Below are 22117 nucleotides of genomic sequence, written 5' to 3'. Positions count from 1 at the left end.
ATGAAACCTTCGGCAGCGTTATTTTTTGGAACAATATCACCCAGGAGACTTGGAGTTCACATCAGAAGAGCCTCGAGGAGGCCATGAGATAGGAGGGCGCCCCCCCTACTGGGCGTGCCCCCTGTCTCGTGGGCCCCTCGAGCACCTCCCGACCGACTTATTTCGCCTATATAGTCCCACGTACCCTAAAAACATCCATGGAGAAGATAGATCGGGAGTTCCGCCGCCGCAAGCCTCTGTAGCCACCAAAAACCTCTCGGGAGCCCGTTCCGGCACCCTGCCGGAGGGGGATCCCATCATCAGTGGCCATCTTCATCATCCCGGCGCTATCCATGACGAGGAGGGAGTAGTTCACCCTCGGGGCTGATGGTATGTACCAATAGCTATGTGTTTGATCTCTCTCTCTCTCTCTCTCTCTCTCTCTCTCTCTCGTGTTCTCTCTATGGCACGATCTTGATGTATCGCGAGCTTTGCTATTATAGTTGGATCTTATGATGTTTCTCCCCCTCTACTCTCTTGTGATGAATTGAGTTTTCCTCTTGAAGTTATCTTATCGGATTGAGTCTTTAATGATTTGAGAACACTTAATGTATGTCTTGCCGTGATTATCTCTGGTGACAATGGGATATCATGTGCCACTTGATGTATGTTTTGGTGACCAACTTGCGGGTTCCGCCCATGAACCTATGCATAGGGGTTGGCACACATTTTCGTCTTGATTCTCCGATAGAGACTTTGGGGCACTCTTTGAAGTACTTTGTGTTGGTTGGATGAATCTGAGATTGTGTGATGCATATCATATAATCATGCCCACGGATACTTGATGTGACAATGGAGTATCTAGGTGACATTAGGGTTTTGGTTGATTTGTGTCTTAATGTGTTATTCTAGTATGAACTCTGTGATAGATCGAGCGGAAAGAATAGCTCTATGTTATTTTACTACGAACTCTTGAATAGATAGATCAAAAAGGATAACTTTGAGGTGGTTTCGTACCCTACCATAATCTCTTCGTTTGTTCTCCGCTAGTAGTGGCTTTGGAGTGACTCTTTGTTGCATGTTGAGGGATTGTTATATGATCTATCTATGTTGTTATTGTTGAGAGAACTTGCACTAGTGAAAGTATGAACCCTAGGCCTTGTTTCCTATCATTGCAATACCATTTACGCTCACTTTTACCACTTGTTACCTTGCTGTTTTTATAATTTCAGATTACAAATACCTTTATCTACCATCCATATTGCACTTGTATCACCATCTCTTCGCCGAACTAGTGCACCTATACAATTTGCCATTGTATTGGGTGTGTTGGGGACACAAGAGACTCTTTGTTATTTGGTTGCAGGGTTGTTTGAGAGAGACCATCTTCATCCTATGCCTCCCACGGATTGATAAACCTTAGGTCATCCACTTGAGGGAAATTTGCTACTGTCCTACAAACCTGTGCACTTGCAGGCCCAACAATGTCTACAAGAAGAAGGTTGTGTAGTAGACATCAATGGTGGTTCCGGCATTTCACGGAGAGGAACCTTTGTTTATGGCGAACCGCGTGTGGGAAATCGTCAGCTTATGTGGGATCATCTATGTTGTTTGCTGGCAGTCTCGCAAGAACCTTGGGTGGTGTGTGGCGACTTTAACGAAGCGCTCTAGTAGCACGAGCATCTCTCAAGGACGACTTGATCGGATTCTCAAATGGAAGTTTTCAGGGACTGCCTAGTGACTTGCGAGCTATAGGACTTAGGGTTTTCTGGCCTCCCTTACACATACAATAATGGTCAAGATGGGAATCGCAATGTTTAGGTGCGACTAGACAGGGCGTGTGCGGACGAGGTGCTGCGGGACCTCTTCCCCATGGCTCGGGTTGTACACCTAGCTACTTCCTGCTCGGATCACAACCCACTCTTGGTTAACCTTGAAGGGGTGCAGGAACAGAGGCGCAGGCTGCCTACATCATGGTATGAGATCATGTGGGAGCGGGACGTCAAACTCCCCACGATCATCTCTGTGGCCTGGGCGAAGCACCGCCTGTTGGGGATATGACTACTGAGTATAAACCACCCAGGAGGGACCGGATTATACTCACAATGAGTCATCTGTATAGAAGCCTGTGAAGATGAAGGCTATGGCGCTTTACTACAGAATATTAGAGGCCCAGAGCCCAATGGCGGATTAGGGCCCATGTATGTAAACCGCCTTGCAATGTGTAACTTGTATTGTAAGTTAGGGAAAGGAAGAAATCGAGCCGGACACTTGTATGAGCCGGCCTTGGGATTCTGTAGACCGGCCGGGCGTCAACCTATGTATATAAAGGGACGACCCGACGGCGGTTCAGGGACAGAAAAACAACAACTCGAGAACTAGGCAAAGCGTATTTGCTCCCTGGTGATCGAGACCCCATCAAAAACACCACAGTTGGATCGTAGGCTTTTACCTTCACCGCAAGGGGCCGAACCAGTATAAACTCCTCATGTCCTTTGTCCGGTTTAACCCTTCTAAGCTAACCTAGTCGCGATGGCTCCACGACTAAGTCCTCACACTAGGACATCTGACATGATAATTCCACGACAGTTGGCGCCCACCGTGGGGCTATCGCACGACGGTTTCAAGTTCTTGGAGGGCAAGTTTGAAGGGCTCAAGGGATATGCAGTGGGCCGGATGACCAAGAGTCGTTGCGGCAAGCTCTATATCGACGATGCAGGCTGGGGCCCCGACGCCGGCTCAATCGAGTATGGGTACCGGGTCCCCTTCGGAGGAATTCATGTCTTCATCGGCAAGATCGGCGAACCGGGCCCTGAGCCGGACATCTGCACCGACCTCGTCAAGACGGCTCAGCGTGCGAGCCCTGCCCGGGTTCAGCCCGCCATGAAGCGTGCGTTCGTAGGATTCATCCATGGTACCGAATATGAACCGGTATCCGATGGTGAGACAACCATCTATTCCGATGGCGAATCATCCACCGGTGAGACCGAGTCTCTGTATCAACTGCAGGATGGCCCGTTCGGGGGTGGTTCCGATGGTGACAGTATTCCGGACCTCTCTGAACCGCCAAACCGGGTTGCAATCTTCATGGCTAGCACACAGCTCGCGCCTCAATCTTCAACAACGGCGGCGATGATTTCTGGATCGGCAGCTGAGGCAGGAGGCCCCGCGCGCCCGCCAGCTCAAGTCTTGTCCGGTTTGTTGGACGCTTTAGCAACATTGTTGACTATGGAAGTTAATTCGGATAATCGGGATGAGCATAATGCGGAGGTCAGAAAGTTGCGGGATCAGATAGCTCAGGCTAAGGAGGACATGGCTGCTGAGGAGACAAGGATGGCCGAGGAGCGGGCCGCTTTGAATGCTCAAGCTCAACGAGTTCATGCAGAGTCTTATCGGCTTATGTTGGATCAGAACGCTTCAAACGAGGTAATTGTTGGGGAACGTTGCAGAAAATAAAATTTTTCCTACGGTTTCACCAAGATCCATCTATGAGTTCATCTAAGCAACGAGTGATAGGAGTGCATCTACATACCTTTGTAGATCTCGAGCGGAAGCTTTCAAGAGAAAGGGGATGATGGAGTCGCACTCGCCGTGATCCAAATCACCGATGACCAAGTGCCGAACGGACAGCACCTCCGCGTTCAACACACGTATGGAGCGGATGACGTCTCCTCCTTCTTGATCCAGCAAGGGGGAAGGAGAGGTTGAGGAAGAAGACTCCAGCAGCAGCACGACGGTGTGGTGGTGGTGGAGAGGCAGTACTCCGACAGGGCTTCGCCAAGCACTTAACGGAGGAGGAGAGGTGTTGGGGAGGGGAGGGGCTGCGCCTTGGATCAGGTGTTCGGACCTCCCCTCGCCCCTCTATTTATAGGGGAAGGGGGAAGGGGGCCGCCCCCCTCTAGATGAGATCTAGAGGGGGGGGGGCGCGGCCAGGGAGGGGGCTTGCCCCCCAAGCAAAGGGGGGCGCCCCCTTTAGGGTTTCCCCCCCAACCCTTGGCGCATGGGCCCTAGGGGGGGGGGCGCCCAGCCCTCCAGGGGCTGGTCCCCTGTCCCCTACGGCCCATGGGGCCCTCCGAGAGAGGTGGCCCCTCCCGGTGGACCCCCGGAACCCCTCCGGTGGCCCCGGTACAATACCGATACGCCCCCGAAACTTTCCGGTGACCGTATGACAACTTCCCATATATAAATCTTCACCTCCGAACCATTCCGGAACTCCCCGTGATGTCCGGGATCTCATCTGGGACTCCGAACAACATTTGGTAATCACATACAAGTCTTCCTAATAACCCTAGCGTCACCGAACCTTAAGTGTGTAGACCCTACGGGTTCGGGAGACAAGCAGACATGACCGAGACGGCTCTCCGGTCAATAACCAACAGCGGGATCTGGATACCCATGTTGGCTCCCACATGCTCCTCGATGATCTCATCGGATGAACCACGATGTCGAGGATTCAATCAACCCCGTATACAATTCCCTTTGTCAATCGGTACGTTACTTGCCCGAGACTCGATCGTTGGTATCCCAATACCTCGTTCAGTCTCATTACCGGCAAGTCACTTTACTCGTACCGTAATGCATGATCCCATGACCAAACACTTGGTCACTTTGAGCTCATTATGATGATGCATTACCGAGTGGGCCCAGAGATACCTCTTCGTCATACGGAGTGACGAATCCCAGTCTCGATCCGTGTCAACCCAACAGACACTTTCGGAGATACCTGTAGTGCACCTTTATAGTCACCCAGTTACGTTGTGACGTTTGGTACACCCAAAGCACTCCTACGGTATCCGGGAGTTACACGATCTCATGGTCTAAGGAAAAGATACTTGACATTGGAAAAGCTCTAGCAAAACGAACTACACGATCTTGTGCTATGATTAGGATTGGGTCTTGTCCATCACATCATTCTCCTAATGATGTGATCCCGTTATCAACGACATCTAATGTCCATAGTCAGGAAACCATGACTATCTGTTGATCAACGAGCTAGTCAACTAGAGGCTTACTAGGGACATATTATAGTCTATGTATTCACACGTGTATTACGATTTCCGGATAATACAACTATAGCATGAATAAAGACAATTATCATGAACAAGGAAATATAATAATAATCCTTTTATTATTGCCTCTAGGGCATATTTCCAACAGTAATGAGGAGGAGGCACCATTCTTGTCTGCCGCCGGTTTACGAAGCAAGGACTCTCTTTAATACGCCAGGAGTGGGCACCAGTACCCCGCCCGTGGTGAACCGGATTGAAGCACCTAGGACAGGAGCGCTGGATCAGCAGCGCACGATGGACCCGCCTCAGCAGAACCATGATCCGCCACAGTACGTGCCAAGACCACTAGGGCACTTTCCTACCCCTTTGGATAATATGATTGCCGCAGCGTCAAGATTGGCCGCTATTCCAATGGAAGGTGATTCCCTCGTGGCGGTTGAGACACGGCGGGCTAGGGATTTACTCCAGACAGCAATGGTTCAGCAGCAGGCTTATTCATACAGTCAGGACAGGATTCACTCTACCCCTCGCCCAAGCCGGAGTTACAACAGGCATGTTGAGGAGCCAGCTGTGTCAAGCAGTGGACGGAACCATAATCCGCCATGGAGGCCTAACCCGGCAGGGGGAAGGAATGAAGCACATGATTTAGTGGACCAAGGACGAGCACGCCGAGGAGCCGGGTTAACTGTGCAGGATATGGAGCTCCAGCTTACGCCGGTTCGTGCAACTACTACAATGGAGCCGGGAGTCGGTTTTACTACTTTGGGGGTGCCGTGTCTCACACCGGACCTGCACAATGTGCGGTTACCCAAGGACTTCAAGGGCCCTCGGAAGGTGCCCAATTACACTACTGACTTGCACCCCGAGTCATGGATTGAAAGTTATGAGATGGCAATGGAGATGCTGGATGTGGATGGAGCGGTGTGTGCTAAGTACTTCACTATGATGTTAGAAGGAACATCCCGCACTTGGCTAAAGAGTTTACCACCTAATTCTATTAGGTCATGTGATGAGTTAAAGAGCTGGTTTATCAGCAACTTCAAGGATACATGCAAGCAACCGATGTCAATTGTGGATCTGTCCGCTTATGTTCAAGGAGAGAACGAATCGACCACCCATTGGGTGCGCTGGGTTTCTGAAATCTTACATTCAGACCGCATCAACGCAGATTCAGCAATTATAACATTGAAGGGCAATTGCAAGTTTAAGCCTTTGAAGTTAAAGTTGGGACGACTCAAGCGTCACTGCAATGACATGGGAACCCTCATGGGGGCTCTGGTTAAGTATGCTGACTCTGATAGTACCAAGGATCCCGAGTCTGACGAGGAAAAGCCGGGGAAGGGAAAGAAGAGCGGCAACTCCAAGGGGCCGTAGCCTAATCCGGCGGGCCATAGAAACAATGGTAAGCGTAAAGCACACGGTTCAGATTTTGTGGCTAACACCAATGTGCAGGGTAATGCTCAGCCTCGCAAGGGTAAACCGCCCCAACGGGGTGGAGGTATGAATATGGAGCGCCTGTTGAACCAGCCTTGCCCAAAGCATGGGACGAAGGAGGTTCCAGCCACGCACCTTTGGAAGGATTGCTTCATTATGCGAGAGTTCAAAAACTCTGATCTTTTCCAGTATGATCAGGGTCCATCTGGCGGTTCAGGTCCTGGATCTCATGGGCCGGGTTACGGCGGAGGCGGTTCAAGCTCAGGTTTCCAGAATAATCAGGGCAATCAGAACAACCAGGGTGGTTATAATCAGCAGAATAATCAAGGGAATCAGCAACAATCGGGTTATCAGAGTCATCCGAAGCAGTTGAGTAGTGGGCAGTATCATGTTTTCACCACTAGTTTGTGCAAACGCGATCAGAAGCTTCACAAAAGGGCAGTTAACACCGTTGAACCAGTAGTACCTTGTTACTTGTGTTGGTCTGAGCAGCCCATCACTACAAAAAAAATACACTTCCATGATGATACGTGTTTGTCACAGTAGGTCGCGTTTTTTGTCATGCATGTACATCCATGACAAATTTATGACAAAATCAAGATAGTCATACCTGTGCTGTCGTAGAAGTGTTCCATGACATTACCAAAATTATCATCACGGAAGTGTCCACTTCCATGACGATAAATCGCGCGCCACAGAAGTGCTTTCGTCAAGGGTGACCGACACATGGCATCCCCTGTAACGGAACACCATTAAGCTATCGGGTCGGGTTTTGGATCCGATAACCCGTTAACAGCCCCGACCAATGGGGATTTTCCACGTGTAAAATCATCATTGGCTGGAGAAAACACATGTCGGCTCATCGTTGGGACAGATGTCATCCACTCGTTGGACAGAAGGCGCCTATGATACGTGGACACGTGGCACGACCAAACAGTGGCCCATTCCTGTGAAAAGCCGGCCCATGGAAAACCTGTTAACGGCCTGTTCGCGTATAGGCAATTTACAGCCCGCTAACCCAAGGCCCGTTACACCCTATCCGAATTAGGCCCAGTAGCGTCATCTGGGCCATCAAATATGATTCCAGCCCGTTTTCACTTCTGGCCCATGTATGGTCCATGACGTCTTTCGGCCCATATGAGGCCCTTTGTAACTATTGGCCCATTAACGGCCCGTGTTGAAACTGGCCCGTAATGAACAATGTATCACTTTACACCCATAAACGACCCGTGGTGAAACTGGCCCGTAATGAACAGTGTATCACTTTATACCCATTAACGGCCCGTTATTCCATTGGGCCGTTTCCAGCCCAAGTTATCTTTCGGCCTTCTGAGGGCCCATTTATTCTTGGGCTCATTTGCAGCATTCGGTTACTTACGACCCGTTACTGTCATTTTCTGCTTGTGGGCCAAATTCAGCCCGTCGTTACAGTCGGCCCGTTTGTGGACCGTTAATCTGTTGGGCAATTTTCATAGCATCACCAAATACGACCTATTAACAGCCCGTTATGGTCAGCCCATAAAACGTGTGATTTCCATTAAAGGCCCGTGCACGGCCCATTAAAGGCCCGTATAATACCCATAAATGAGTCGGCCCTTACAAGGCCCGTGGATCCTACGAGACGTAGAAGGCCCATGATCCTACGAGACGTAGAAGGCCCATGGATCTGACGGCCCATTGAAGGCCCATGGAGCCGACGACCCATTGTAGGCCCATGGGTCCGACGGCCCATTGAAGGCACATTGGTCCAACGACCGATCGAAGGACCATGGATCCGACGGCCCGTACATGACCCATGGATCGTACGGCCCGTGAAGGGCCATGGTTGGGCGAGTTGGCCCCCGTTTGAACAATATAGCATATTCAAAGAATTATCCTACTCAATACTATCACCTCTAAAAAGCATACACTATACAACAAAGAGATCAAGGCACAGAAAGGTAGAATAATCCTACACTATACAATAAAGAAATTACAACCAATTATACCCACTGGGCATTATGGTTCGACACAGGTGTTAATAAAGCATACACAAACAGCAAATTACATACAATGGGCAAATGCAACTCATACATCATGGACGCGCATCAACTTAACTCCATTTGAACTATAATCGATTGGCCGGATTCAGGTAGCACAAATTTCAGCCTGCAAAATCTCCAATTCCTTCATGGTTACCTCATTGTCTTGTTTCATTTTTTTGACTCCTGCATCTAATACCTGCATGTACAGTCTCAACTTGTTGATTACATGTTGACAATCATGTACACGTTGTCTTGCCACCTCTAGTTGATGCTCGAGAACATCAACACATTCCAATTCCAATCCATAATCATTCGGCAACGGCCATGCCGCACTGCTTGCAGATCTTTGTGCTGATGTCACTTCATCCTGAAATGTTTCTGTAAGTACACATGACTAGGGCAAAAATATAATTACAACAGTGAAGCGAGCAAGACACTATTTTGTACTACATGGCAAAATAGGACTAACAATAATGTTATACGTCATGAAGCATAAGCAGGTGATATTTTAAAAATTATAAGAAAGATAGTCTTTGCAGCATGCATACAGAAATCCCTCTTAGTTCACCAGAGGAGCATGATGTTGGGGCCCAATCGAAAACACAGACAAGTTACAAATTTAGACAGCACGTTGCGTATAAGCAAGCAATTGGCCATTCTGTATCTCAACTAAGTCTTAGGGAGCATAATGAACAACAGAGGGTTTCATACAAACATACTACAGCAGGCAAAACTATGCAATCATTAGCGTAGTATAAACTAGATTGTGAGCCTCATGCAATAATAGTTGGTTAATAGACTTCAAAGCTTCAGGCACACTTCGGCAGAGTAATTAAATGGTAAGGCCTTTAATTATGTCAACTAATAATTATACAAGTACCAAACATTAGGCATGATTATTTGGGCATCTCATTAACCGAGGACAAATAAAGCAATTGAAAAGAGCAAATTAACTATGCTTGAAACAAACAAGGAATTGAACTGTTGAGTGGCATACAGTGACTTACCTTAGCAGGTTGAAGAGGCTCAACGCAGCTCCTACTTCTCTTGCAAGGCTCCTTCCTAACATCTTGTACTTGGAAATCCTCAATCTTATCTTCATTGCACCCCCTCTGCAAGGTGACACAAACTAGTTACTCGTCTCCTTGGAAGATAAATATGCATACTTTCCAGTCTGTGAACATAAAAGGATGAGATTATAACAAAACAACACCACATAATGAAATATGCTGCATCTCTTGCACTTGCACACAATGAAATGAGCATTTACCATGTCTGCACTACGTAAAAACTAGGCATACCTTCGAACTGGATCTCTAGGTACTCTTGGAGAGCCTACTGTAGTGTATAGCCAAACTTTTATGTCACCTATGAGTTAGACAAGGCCCCACTACAGCAGCCCTTAGTGTTTAAATCGTTGACAAGCTCTGTTAGAGTGTTAGGTCAAGAACAACAAGTAATCAAAGCAAACAATCCTAGTATGGCTGGCTGATGCAAACAAGCAATTGAACAGATGTGTGAGCAAATCTTACATATCAAGAAAAGAAGCAAAGAAAGAGGCTTAAAGACCATCACTTGACTGACCAGATTTAAGGGGCATTTAGACATCATGTGCAACATATGAACTAACATAAACATTGCATATTCCAGATTCTACAATAGAATGCACATGTATTAGGTTATGCCATGTATAATGATGCCTAAATGTACAGATAGCAGGCAGGAGTGATTCATCATTGCATGCACAATTAAATTGCAGGTTAAGGGCTAGTTCGACTCTGCCTTTTCAGGGCATATTGTCAAAATAAGCCATAAAAGATGTAAAGAAGTCATTTTTGAGTTATGGGCTTGGGCTTAACTAATTTCGCTTTGGATGGGGGTGTTTCGGGTAGAACCTCACTAAAAATTGAAGGGAAGGGGAATAGTGAAATGACGCTGTTGTCTGCCTATATTACACTCAAAATGCAACTGCTGACGCCCGTGTCACATCTGACCCTCAAGAAAAACAAACACGCAAACATTCATTGCCTGCCCGCTTGCATCTCCCCCCCTTTCCCTCTACCCCGATCCCCTGCCTGCAGCACTAGGGTTCCTCCAGCGAGCCATCGTCACTGGTCCCATCTCGCCTGGTCCTCGACGATGCTATGTCCAGCTAGGCTACACGGCCGGCGGGTAGGGGCAAATCTCCCTGGCTGCTCCTCCCTCTGGCGCCACCCCTCATACTCATGGTCTCCAACAGCTGCTCCACTGTGGTTCGTCCAACGCACTACTCCGGAGGGCGCTGCGCAACTACGGCTGATGCCACACTGCAGCAGAAGGCACCTTATTCCCCCTCCCCTCCTCCCAGGCCATGGCCTTGAGGTGCTGTTAAAGGATGAGCTCATCCAACAAGGTGAGGATCTCCTCTAATTTTTTGCCAAATTTTCATTATGATCCACTATACGATGAATTGCTATGAGCTGCTTCTACTGCTGTTGTATGATGCATTGCTATGAGCTGCTCTTGCTGTTGCTATATGATGAATTTCTATGAGCTATTGCTGTTGTATGATGAGTTGCTATGAGCTGCTACTCCTGCTATTTGATGAACTAGCGGGGTGACCCGCGCACTTGCGCGGCTAGACCATAATCTTTATATATGTAATAACTACTCCAAATGTTGGTGGTATTAGATAGACATTAGAAACTATAAAAATTGTTGCCAAAGTTTTCTGTGAGAACTTAATTGATATTCCTGTCCATGCAAGTTATTTTCCCCCAAGATTATTTTATTTGTCTAAAATTGCACTTGTTAACACAACCATTACATAGAAATTTGGACGTGCATAACAACTTTCTAGCAAATCATCATTATAAGAAAAACTATGTGATACTATAATTTGAAATTATAGTTTCTATTGTGCGGCGTAGAACATCATAGAGTTCAATAATAATCTCCAACGCCACCACTCATTCCTCTCTGTTTGCCATTCATACAATAGATATTTAGAGCATACGTCTTCTTTCAGACATATATATTTTTATGTAGACAAAGTCAATAAAAAAATCTTAGTTGCTTAGTATGTTTAAGAGTATCATTCACCTTATACTTTAATTTGTGAACTTTAAGCATAAAAGTTTGCCCCCGATGTAGGTACGTTATTTCTATGAAATGTTAGTGTATTATTTTTTAGGCTATATATGGAGTAATTCATAGATGAAGATAGTTGGCTCAACATGAAAAAATGCGATTGAGAATTTAGTAAAAAGATTATTTTATGAATACAGAAACAACCAATATGTGTGTCGTTAGAATGAGTACCACAAAAATAATATCTATTTTTTTTAGTCGTTCCATGTACCAGCTTACAACTTGATATTTCAAGCACTCTAGACCATATCTTGTAGCTCGACCTACTGATGATGTGTCTGAGTTCAATCGAAAAACTGATGTGAATGGTTGATGAAAGTTTTACGGTATCAATAGGTGTTTTTCTCTTAACTTTGTACAACTTTAAGCATGCCGGATTAGAGCAGAATATTTAAGAAGTAATAAAACCTATGTGTGAACACTTCAGCACATATTTCCTTCCAGACATTGTAAAGCAAAGTTAATTAGTGGTACTACAAATATTGATATTAAAACGTATTAACCTGAAAGCAATAAATTAACTATACACGTATGCAAATATAAACTTCTACTCTCAACTTTGCACGCACATTTACATGTTTGGAGATACAACTGGTTTGTAGAAGAAGCATATTATTTCTTTTGAACTCCACACCTTAAAATTAAATAAAATCATTGTTGAGACACAGATAAAAATACAAATAATCCTATATTGATATTATAGATTTTGAACTCACGTGAAATAAACATAGTATCAGTGAGATTTGACGGTTTTGCAAAAGTTTGAGCCAGGTACACTGTAATTCAAAGTATGCGACACGAACAATACAATGATCTTACTAACCTTAAGGTTAAACAAAAATACAAATTTCCGATTATGTAAAAAAAGCATACCAAATCTAAATGGACCGGACATTATATCACACATCTTGAAAGCTTTCGGCATAAACAATCTATAGAACGGATAGCAACCGTCCACAGAGGGCATAGCTTTGCTAGATATAAAAAATGGGTGCCAACCTAAGAATTTAATAAGCAAGAAAATTAGTATGAATGTTTTGTGACATGTCAACTTAAATAGTTGCAGATAACAGTTTCACATAAGACATGTTGAATATTGCATATAGTTACGACTACAAACACACATTTTCACACAGAATGAAAAAACAACCAAACTTGCTATCCAGATATTTATAAAGTAAATATTCTATCCATTAGAAATTAGCCATTCTTGTGCGTACCTTTATATTCTCCTAGTGATTCTTCAAATATATCATAATACTCCTGATCAGAGCAAATAAAATAAAAATGAAATTAAGCACCTATTCTCATTATCAAAGCTCATCTCAAGTAAAAATATGATGGCATTAATGTTCATTTCATATACTGTGGAAGTAATATCAACTGCTTTTCTATTACCATGAAACAACGATGACCAACAGAAATGTACTTTGAGGAAGGGTAGCAAGTCGCATATGCCATTACTTTAAGTTTGAACGGATATCATAAGCCAACACATACCCATGGCTCCAGATCATGTTTGTGAAGACATTTCGTCGACTAACACAAATTCTACTATAAATTCCATAGTTGCATGCAATTTAACAACCCCATTATAAAACACCCAGGGAGTTGACATCCATAGAAAAATGAATTTTTTCTGAAATGTTGAAGGTAAGGAGAAACTTCAGTCATCCTATTTGAGTGTACTGCCTCCCATATGGGCATACTACATGGATCTGAATGTATATTTCCTCCAGTAAGGATCTCTGGTCTTTCAAGTTTGCATTTAGTTCCTAACTGTAGGGGAACACAAATTGCATGATGGAAATTAGGTGTAAATCGGTTTAAATGGCATTCTACTAAGTATATAAGACATGCAGGAGGCAAGTGAAGTACATGTTTCTCACATCAAGGTAGTTGTAGGAGTTCAAAAGGTAGAATGTTTTGACTTACACATAGAAATAACACGACATTCCACAACATGTAAAAACTAAAAAAAGGAATCTAATATTTTATTGTATGCAGGCCTATTTATGGTGTTATATGAAATTGGTTAGCAGAACAACATCACCAATACTTCACCCTGCCATGACATAGATCTGGCAACACCAATAGGAGAGATGATCCGTTCCAAATGACATCTCCTGTAGTAGAAATAAAAAATCCAAACCCAATGTTAACAACTGCCAGTTATGTTCTGACGTAAATACAAATTATATTCTTTCTTTCTTTCTAGTTTGCATAAGAAATCACGTACCAGCAGTAGCAGTATGAAAGACTAAATAGTATTACTACATATAGCAGTACCTACATATCATCATCCTCTTGCCATCTCTCAGATCTACTAACTTCTGACTGCACAAAGTGGACGTCCTCTCTCTCAAATATATTCTCACAGTGATTGTTTATTAGAAATTTATGCGCTTCATATAATCAGAGCAACATCGAGGAGTCTGAGGCTGGTGCATGAATTCTCCTCCAATTCTACCTTACAACCTTGGTGGAAAAGAAAGAAATATTTGCTTTGGTGGAATTCTTCATCGAGCACCTAGCAACAATTCAGAGAAACCATGAGAGGAGAGGCCTGTACATCTACTACAGGGACTCGAGTCAACATTAACTGGCGCAACAATAAAAATGCATTGTAGAACAGTAAATCAACGGTAATTAAATAAAATAGCCCCGACACAACCAATTAAATCACTATTATCACCTGACTTAGATATCGAGGTTGTGCACATGGCATGATCTAAGAACCGTACATATATATATATTGCTTATACCTACACATATTGATTGCAAAGTCATAAACCGAACCTCCTTACATCACAAAACATATATTTCATCAACGAAATTGGCTAATGTCAAACTGAATCAGGATACCTAGTGGCCATGGCTGGAAGGAAGCACGCCGCACGCGTGGCAACGTGACCCTTGCTGCTGCCGCTCATGGTCCAGCTATGTCGCCGTTGATTTACCGGTCGCGACATGGAGACTTGGAGAGAGCCTGAGGCGCTTGATTGGAGAAGACGAAGCAGGGAAGAGCCGACTGCCGAGTAGTTCACAGCTGCGACTTGGCAGAGATCGGGAGAGCCAATCAAGGATCTCCTTTTTCTTGGCAAGGTTCAGGAGAGCCAATCACGGAAGTGCTTTCCTATTCGTGAGGAGCCAATAGAATTAATTTGTGCACGACGGAAGGGCTGTGAGGATATTGTACGTGGATCAGATTTCTTTTCCTGTTTCTCACGTATTGCAACATAAGTCTGATTTGGAGTTTCCTTTTTTGAAAGTCTGATTTGAAGTTTCTATGTTTCCTCTCCTGGGTTATGTTAGTATATGAATCGTATAAGAATATTTCTTTCCATACTTTTCAGCTTTACCCCACGTACACGTGATAGGCCCATGCAAAAGTTTTTCCTTTTATTTTATGTTTTTTTTCCTATTATTAGATCGCTTACTCTCACGTCCATGTTTTTCTTTTCAGATTGTTTACGTGGTTACAACCCATGTACATGTCATGTTTGACTATGGTTTATTCAATGTTTACTTTTTCTATGTAACGTTTTCTTTTTTAATCTCAACCATCGAAATCAAAGATTAACGGCGTATAATATTTTAGTCTATGTGGATCCACCAAGTCGCTTCTTTTACTCTTGTTTTAATTATACTAGTCGTCAACCCGTGCAAATGCACGGGCTAGCCACTCTATGTTACACTTAAATAAAGCTCATACTATTATAGTTAAATATTACATTTGAAAAGTTATTCTGAATCAAAATGCATCACGAAAGTTTAGGATTATAAACATAAAATAAACATTTTTGGCGGGAATGTATATCACCGAGAGATGTTGGTAGATAAGAGAAGAGGCTAAAAAAAAATCATTAGATGTTGGCAGATAAGAGTAGTGGCACTACTCCAAGGTAAGCATGTAGAGATTACATACACCATGTATATTGGCAAGTTACCAACTTAAAGTCTTCATGTAACCTTGCCTACCTTGATGCTTTCGCTAAGGTTAGATTTGTATTGACTTGCTCCCCACATTACAGTTTTATGAGCTACAAAATTTGGATGAACCAAACTGTTTATTTCGAAACTGTTTTTCTATGACAGCAATGTTCATGAAAGGAAAGATAGTGACAGGCGAGATTATATGGATTCGGTTTGTAGCTTAGGAAAATGTTATTGATAAGGTGCATGCAAGTAATTAAGAATGGATGCAATCTCATCAACTGTGCTCATTAGAGCGTTTATGAAAAATGTAAACTTCAGTTAACAACATGAAGACAGGCGGTAGAGAATAACATATTATGCCAAGGAGGATAATGTTTCTATTGTCGAGTACATCAACAAAACCATAATTACACCCACAAACAAAAATAGACTGATAAATAAACGTGTTAGTATACATCATGTTTTGCAAGCAGCAGCTTTGCATATTTGGTTTAGCATACATTTATATGATCATGTTCTGTGGATGACATGCTGGATGCAGCAAAATCTGGGTAGCAAAGAAGAAATAAGCCAAGGATACTCTCAATACATTTTCTTGCTTGTCATTTAAAATCATCCTTGTTTTTTTCTTCTTTTGCTAGGAATGCCATAAAAATGGATAGGACAACAAACAATGTAAGTGAAAAACATAAGGGAATATAGATGTAGACCTTGGTCCAGCAATTTAATCTTGCTCCAGCAAGTCATATTACACTATGACGTTTCTCGCATTCCTAAGTTCAGTTAGTAAATAGCATCAGGAAGCACAGGAAATTAATTGTTAGAGCAAACTGGGATATATTACTTAGCGGCCTTGTCCCTTTCGGACATGGGTCTGCGGGCGTGTGTTCCGTTCTTCTGGCCGGTCGATCCAGGAGCAAGCTTAGTCTAGTCAGCCTCGTTTTGTGCGGCCTCCATGAATCAATCAAGGTGCTTAAATCCTTGTACCTGCGTCCCACCGGAAGAAAATAGTTGAAGGTTGTGTACGTGCATCTTTGCCTGGAGCAACCAAAATGGTACTGTAGCAATTACTTGCGTTTTGCACAGACGTGTCAAACAATACAAACTGCACAAAAATCTCTTCAATTGAATCAACGATATCCACTGAAAAGCAAATAAATTAAGAGCCAGTACAAAAAATGCAATGCTAGTACCTTACCCTGATCAATCCTTATTAACTTATTGAATTGTGTCTGTATGTTTGCACCAAATCAAAATCAAAATTAAGGAATCATCTTACATCATTGTTCCAAGGAAATAAGCTAAGAGCAGGCATGTTCATTCTTCAATCAGAGAGTTCTGCTCGGTGTTCAGTGCATATACAAATTTAGTGCTACAATTGATATCTCTCCAGATTATGCTTTCTCATACAGAAACTCGGCGCCTCATCTCCATAGGAGCTGTGGAGTCTTTTACTTTGATCTCTCTTTCCCCTGTTTGCTAACCAATTTATGTTTCACCCCCATCTCCACAGGAGACAGAAAGATACACAATTAGCTGATGGTATTCAAATCGGCATAAACTCTGTTTGCACCTATAATTGACAGCGATTACTTTGTATGCACTTGATATTAACTTTCCTATAAAACAAACATACACATATAGCATTACTTATTTCCTTTAATTTTAATACGAAATACATAAATATAAAATACCGGACAGTTTTTAATGTTACTATGACAATACAGGACAAAAAGAATCCACATCAATTTTGTTGAACTTCTCACCCCGTAGTGTAAAAACTAAATTTTGTATCTCTGTATATTCGAAGAGTTTTAATTACTTTGCTAACTTGCATTGACCAGCTTATCCCAGCACAAATTTTACAAATATTCCAGTTCCATGTGGTGGAGAATAGAAGATAAACGTGGCAGTGGAAGATCTATACATTTGTAGAAAGATATGATTACACCGATGAATACTTACCTGTCTGACGTCCTAGCTTGCTGATCAGGTTACACAATATGCATGCATCCATGGCGTACATGATATATGCTATGGCATGGATCTGAGCATGTAGTCTGCAATTGAAACAGTTTCTTGTGCAACGGCTGCCCATGTCCCGGGAGAGATGTGACCTGGGAAACTGGGTCCAGGGCGTTAGAAACCTTGTGCCTCCCGAGGGAATCATATATAGTCAAGAGATATTAATTATAAGTACACCTGCTGGGCATAGTTGTGCTCCAGTCCGATCTCGATCAGGCATCCAGAAATTGTACGTCAGAAGATTATGAGTTTGATCCAAATTGTGATTAGGTTGAATTCAAGCACAACCTCAAATTGTACATCGGAAGATTGAGGGTTTGATCCAAATCGTGATTAGGTTGAATTCGAGCACAACCATATCACAAGAGAGATGCAAAATTTTTTTTAATCAGAATCCAAATTAAAAAAATTGGATGGCAGAACGGCAAAAACGTAATTAATGCAAAATAGTTTTAGGAACGAATCAGATCTAGATCGGTAAAGCAAATTTGAGGCAGTAAGCCTCCTTACCACGCCAGATCCATCACCCCGCTTGTTTTTTTTAGATCCATGCCCTGCTTGCTTTACATTAGTTTGGTTTCTATTATGTGGGAGAGGGATTCGAGAGAAGAAAGGACGATGGAATAGTTCCATGGGGATTAGATGGAAATAATGGAGAGGAAGGACGGTGGGCTAGAGATTTGGTTTTCCACGGGGGAGAGAGACGGGCAGATGGAATACTTTCCATCATGGGGAGAGACAAAAGAAGAAGGGACCACAAAATACTTTAGAATCTGATTCTTCTGGCATCTATTGTTTTTCTTTGTTAGATATAATCTACACCGTTATAACTTGGTCCCACTAGATAAACGGCTCCTAATTTCTAATTAACGTGGTAATTTCTTGGGAGTTTGTAATTAGTATAGGTATAAATAGATAGATAATAGATTGCTATGAGCTGCTGCTGCTATATGATGAGTTGCTATAAGCTGCTCCTGCTGCTGCTATATGATAAATTACTATGAGCTGCTCCTGCTGCTGCTATATGATGAATTGCTATGAGCTGCTTCTGCTGCTGTTATATGATGAATTGCTATGAGCTGTTGCTGGTATCTGATAAATTGCAGACTGCTGTTGCTGTATGATGAGTTGCTATGAGCTGCTGCTGCTGCTATATGATGGTTTCAGGTGGTGCCGCTATATGATAATAACCAGCCACTTGGACCATCGAATTTCAATAAATAATTGTTCTTCATTTAAATGTGGGTCATGCGTTCTTCGTTTAAATTAGGCAATGGGATCTCTATGGAAAACATTAACCAAAGTAGATTGTGCTAAGTAGATGGTATCTTTGTATTTGCATTTTGAGCAAATAGTGATGGTCTATTTTCCCATCATATTAATTACTGCACTGGGTTCAATTTGTGATGTTTGCAAGTCAAATTAATTTCCATATGGGCAGCAAAATGAAAAAAAATATAATGCAATCTAGACTTTCCACTGATCATACCAAAGATAAGCTGAAAACGCAATGAAAAGAACTGGTTGGCTTATTACATGGAGCTTATATTCACAGGTGCTTATTTTCTTAGGATAACTTGTAATAACTATCCCTAAGAAACTTGGCTAATAGAACTGGCATACAAATAACTGCAATGGAGGAGTGACGTACCATATCACACTATATAGGCTCACCGCCGCCTCTCCTTTTTTTTGCGATGTTCCATGAAATTGCCACATACATGTTGTACTTTTTCATTGTGTAACCCTATCTGCAAGTTGACACGGCTAATTTCAGACATCTCTACATGATACTACATTGCATATCCCTTGCGCATATTTAAACCACCAATTAACGATTATGTGCGTACCATAAACTAGCCATGACTCTATGCTGGACTAGCAGGCACTCTAAGGGAGCCTAATGTAGTGCACTGGAATTCCTACATGCCACCTACAATTTTGTGTAATGTACTGCCCCTATTCCTAAATATATGTCTCTGTAGAGATTCCAGTATGGACCACATACAGATGTATATAGATGCATTTTCGAGTGTAGATCCGTATGTAGCCTATAGTGGAATCTCTAGAAAGACTTATATTTAGGAATGGAGGTACGAGGTAGTATCATGTATGACATATACATATCTAATTTAGCAGCCAGTAGTAGAAATCATTGTCTGCACAAAGGGATTACTGGTGGAAAATCCTAGCAAAGCACGCTGGCAGGCACAGAACAATACAAGAGAGAGAGAGAGACGCGCTTACAAGATCATAGCAATGCCTCAGTCCAGGATCTTGGTTGGCCAAGCTGTTAGATCCAGAAGAAACATCGTCCTTGTAGTTTTTGCCAGCTGCATAACAGGTAACGGCGACCGGTTAGTATATTTGAAGTATATCGGGCAGGTGATGCTGGACGGGTTTAAAGGTGACAAGTACCTAGGCCGTGGCGGGTGCTTGGCATCTCTCCAGACGGTGGGAATCAGGTTAGAAACATCAAGGGTGATGACGCTGCGCTGGCTGTCGAGGTCCGGTAAGGAGATCTAGAACCGTCTAGTAGGGTGTTTGTGGAGCGGCTCCGGTAGGGTGGACTACGGTGTGGGCGAAGCGGATCTGTGGCCGTGGACGAGGGCGTAGGTGAAGCTGCTCCGGTGGTTGAGTTAAGGATGGTGTCGACGACGCGGATCTGCGACCGTGGATGGGGCGTCAAAAGCTGCTCCGGTGGTTGGGTTAAGGATGGTGTCGACAACGCGGATCTACGGCCGTGGACGGGGCGTCAGAAGCTGCTCCGGTGGTTGGGTTAAGGGTGGTGTCAGTGATGCGGATCTACGGCCGTGGACGTGGCGTCAGAAGCTGCTCCGGTAGGTTGGATGAGGGTGCGAGGAAGCGAATCTGAGGCCGTGGACTTGTGAGTTGGCAAAGCGGCCCTAGTAGGGTTGAGAATGGTATATGCGAAGCTACTCCGGTAGGGTTGACGATGGTGCCGGCGAAGCGGCTCCGGTAGGGTTGAGGAAGGTGTCGGCGAAGCGGCTCCGGTAGGGTTGAGGAATGTGTCGGCGAAGAGGATCAGAGGCCGTTGACGGGGGCGTCGGTGGGGCGGCTCCGGGGGGTGTGGATGAAGCGTCTCCGGTGGGGAGTACGAATGAGCCGCTGCAGATGCACGGCGGTTGACGAGAGTACCGGCGAAGCAGATCCGGCGCCGTGGACAAAGACCGGCACTGAATGGGCTGTGGTACAGTGCTGGATGAGCAGTCTACTTGTTTCTAGGGAAGGTGGGAGGGGTAGATGCGACCGCAGAACCAGATCCGGTGAGGTGGATGCCGCAGGCAGTGAACGGGCTATGGTATGCCGGTGGATGAGCAGTCTAGGGTTTCGAGAGGGGAGGGGAGAAAGGGCGATGAAGTACGGGCGGCGTGATGTAAGATGCTCTAGTGCTGTTGAGTTAGTCGTTTTTGCGGGAGGGGGAGAGGAAATGGGGGTGCCGTGTTGTGGGGGAACCGGAAGTTACCAAAGCAGCCCCGACCTATCATGTAGATGAGGGCGGTATTGTAACTGTTGGTCTCCGTGCACCAAGGACAAAAGGGGGATTTCGCATGCTAAAGACTAAGATGGCGGAAATTTTAGAAGGAGGCGGGAGATTTTGCCGCCCACGGGATCGTTCGTATCCGGTTTCAACTAATTTTGGACCGTGCTAGCGGGAAGGTCATGATAGACTGTGTACACGGGGCACGCGTCAGCAGTTAATAACTGGTGTGAAGTCGACACCAAAAAAAAGACAATAACTCGGGATGATGCGCCGATAACTTGGACGTTCACACGGGCGCGGCCAATCGTACGGGTGTAGTGGCGCGTTCACAAAAAAGGGATCAAAAGCTCAACCTATGTATTTCTCGTGTAAATAGATAATTTAGTGCCATTGGTTATTTACTTTAAACATAATGCATTGACGTGTTAGTATAGAGGCGCACACAAAGAAATGGATATTTTAGTGAGCTACTTAAAAGTGTTACCTCATATTATTAAATAGCCTCCATTTCATAAATTGCGTACCCGTTGAATTCATATATGAATATTACATAAATTACTTCAAAATAGAAACTTAAATCATCCAAGACTAATGAATTTGAATGCAAGAGTAACAATGGTGCATGTACATGATAGCTACATTGGTTGTTTGAAGAAACATCACTGTAACTTTGGCATGCACAACTGAAAAAGGTTTATTTAAATAGAAAAATGTGATATGTGAGTGTCCAATCTTTATAGCATTGAATCGATATTGTACCTTTGGCCACGATACAAAGTAAATATTGACTTATGTTCAAGCGATGCACGTCCACGATCGCTAGATAGTGATACGTGAATGAATTGTGCAATCTCTCTCACACACATACATATCTCATTTCTATGTGGGCATCGAAATCACACACGCGCACTTCGTGTATTTCTGTCCCTCCGTCAGGGTTAAATTCGTCTTTATACCCCGTCCTACAAGTCTCTCACACAGAAACACACACACTCTCTATGACTAACACGCCCACCCCTTTAATTCCGCCCACCCACAACCACTAATCTCTCAAAGTATAATAATGTCTCTCA

This window comes from Triticum dicoccoides, chromosome 6B (assembly GCF_002162155.2).
Source record: "Triticum dicoccoides isolate Atlit2015 ecotype Zavitan chromosome 6B, WEW_v2.0, whole genome shotgun sequence".
NCBI lineage: Eukaryota > Viridiplantae > Streptophyta > Magnoliopsida > Poales > Poaceae > Triticum > Triticum dicoccoides.
The sequence above is the reverse complement of the archived record's forward strand: the minus strand, read 5'-3'. Positions refer to the sequence as shown.